The following is a 3,288-nucleotide window of genomic DNA, read 5'->3' on the forward strand; positions in this document are numbered from 1 at the left end:
GAGTGTATAATGAGGAGGAGCCAGCAGGCCATGGATGGATAAGAGGCTATCGGTCGGTTCTAGAAGAAAATGAAAATTAATATTGGCGAGAGTGTATAGATGATGTGTAGCCACGGTGGCTTATGTGTCCAGATTCGTGCTTTGACCAAAAATAACTTTAACTAACAGATGTATCTCTATTTTTTATATCATTTTGCATCTTATTTTGCTGGGTTTGTGGTTGCATACTCAACCCAACACGGCCCCCACCGCGTTTTAGATTATTGATCCGTAATGGGTAGAATTAATTTTTTTTAATATAAAAAATAATCATGAATTCAAAATATAATACATCTTGACAATATATTTTATAAAAAAAATATAGATAAGATGACATATTAGATGACATTTATTTTTAAAATTGAGACGATAAAATTGAATCTATCTAGATTAACTTGTTAAACCTTTGACCATGATTATGAGATCATGATAATTCTATAAAAAACACATTAAAATAAATTATAAAGATCAATTTCTAATCAATATAATGTTGAAGGATGAAACTGAAAAAATAATATTAAAATAAAATAAAAAAAACAAAAAAATAATCGGGTCAACTCGGGTTAACCTGTCAAACTAGCAACTTAGAAAATATAAAAAAAAACTTATGTTCATCTATACAAAAAGATTTAAAAAATTATATATGAATAAAGAAATCACTTCAAAAATTAAACATATATAAAATAATTTGAAAACAAATTCTATTAAAAATATTTTAAATAAGTAAATTAAACAAATATAACAAATGAGTGATATTAATTGAAACATAAATCTAAAAATATTTTTTAAAAATACATCTTACAAAAAAGGTATCAATAAAAAAAGAAAAACTAAAAAACAATAACTCTAGAGTTGTGGCTTAACTTGTCAAACTTGTGATTCAGATTATGAATTTAAACGGGTTAAATAATATTTTTTCCTCTTAAATATATATAAAAGGAAAAAAAATAAAAAAAAATAATCATAATTTAAAAGAGGCTTTATAAATAAAATAAAAAATAAATAAATGATATTAATCTAAATATAATTTTGGAAAAAAAAATTAAAAAAATTTATTTTAAAAAAAATAATAATAAAAAATAGTTAAAAAAAAAACTGAGCATTGCTGGGCCTCGCAACCTTGGCTGACCCATTTGTTAGGGCTCCACACATTAACTCTTTTTATGTTGCATTTGGGGTGGGTAACATGTGGCACATTACATTATTTTGATTAAAAAAAAAAAAAAAAAAGGAATTAGCCAACATGTCACCTATTTCAGGAGACTATGTGTTGCCTATTATAGTAATTGACACATTGCTTAATTTTTTTAAAATAATTTATTGAGTTAGAAATTTATTTTTAATTTTTTTAATAAAAAAATATTTTAAAAATCATGATATATCTATATATGACCTCTAAAAATCTAAAAAAATCATTTCAAAATCTAAATTAAAAATCTTTTTGAGTTTAGATATGGTTTTTAGAAATTTCAAGGTAATCCGAGGGGACGCGACATTTTTGCAATAACCAATTGGGATGCAACTTTCTACAGACGAAAGATGCGAATCTTTGCAATAACCAATTGGGATGCAACTTTTTTTCCCTTTTCTTTTCAGACGGAGGCTAGTTGTCTCTTTCAGTATCTTGTCCATGTTTTTTGATTGTCCGATTACCTGTGCATCCTTTGTCTTGCACGGCTTTAACACATGCACCGGAGATATCACAAGTGTTAAACAAAGCTGACGTGTCTTGTCGACCTTGCTCTAATCCGCTTTCCTCGTAAATTAAATCCCATAGAAGAAAGAATCCGATTCAAAATCCGGCATCTATCATAGAATAAATAAATAAATAAATAAAACTAGCCCTGTAGTTTAAGAGTTTTGTTTTACAAAAGGAGATGCTCAAATTTATTATTATTATTATTTTGGATAAGATGGAAGAGTCATTAATGCCCGCTTAAGTTCAGAATTTGACGGTATACTAGTAGGGCTCTACATCGATGGTAACAATATTCTTTCTTTTAAAAGGGAGTTCACTCTGAAAGAATAAATTTTTAAAATATAATTTACATCCCATTCTTAACCGAGGAAAAGGCATCGAAGCTATTCATTGACATGAGAAAACAATGTGCCTGTCTAGGGGTATTTTGTTTTAGTTTGACAAAATTTTAATTAAACTATATTAATTTTAAAAAATACCAACCAGCCAAAATACGTACACCTCTACGGTTGTATAGACCCCATGATTAACTGCCATGACCCCATGATTAATTGCCATGACCCAGGAAGACAGCTAGCAGCTGACAACAAATTAATCATGGGTCCGATACGTTTGGAGGCCATTTCCTCCCCACAATTCACAGATCGTTCTTCGAAATGAACTTAAAATGGCTTGAAGAGGACTGTCTGTGGGGGACTAAATAGCAAAATATAATTCTTTATGCTTTATCCCTACCGGTTGTTTGAGAAAACATGTTTTTTTGTTGTGGGTTTTCCACTATATGTTTTGCTTGCAGATTTTATAGTATTTTTTTTTCTGTTACATCATCCATGATCGGTTTTATAATAAATCATTGTTTCACTTCTTCATTGATAAAGGAAGAGCACTCGTAAGGAGACGGTGAGAATCCCTGATTCTATGCTGTGATCAATCGGTTTATTTCCAATGAACTAAACTAAGAAAGTGTTTGTTTATAAGGTTGTTTTTGCTTTTGAAGCAAACCATGTAAAAAATCTATTTGGTAATTGAGGAAATATATATTTTGTGTTTAAAATGCAGGGCAGTGAAGCTGCCTCTCTATTTTTTTTAAATGTTTGCACACAGTGGAGTGGAGAGTGAATTAATTTATTTTTTATTTTTAAAATGTTTTCACATAAAAATTATCACAGCATCAAACATCTATAATAAAAAAATAAAAATACTTAATCAAACGTTTTCATTGTTTATTTTTAAAATTTTTTTATTGTTCCAGTGGATCTTATTCAAACCTAAATATAATAAACAATAATAACAAAAATTAACATAATACCAAACATAATAATACTTGATCAAACGTTTTCAGGTAACCCAGTAACCTAAAACGGGGATCATGTGAAAACGTGAATGCTGCTGGCAACTATCAATGAAACTCAGCTATCATTTCCTTTCGTAATAATTGAAAAAAGGAGATTTGAAAATATTAACTCGCTAATTCTCTCTTCCCGCGCACTACATTTTTTACTATTCTCAAAACCCAAGTGTATAGTGTATACCATTATAAGGATTTCTCA

This window comes from Populus alba, chromosome 17, assembly GCF_005239225.2.
Source record: "Populus alba chromosome 17, ASM523922v2, whole genome shotgun sequence".
Taxonomy (NCBI): Eukaryota; Viridiplantae; Streptophyta; class Magnoliopsida; order Malpighiales; family Salicaceae; genus Populus; species Populus alba.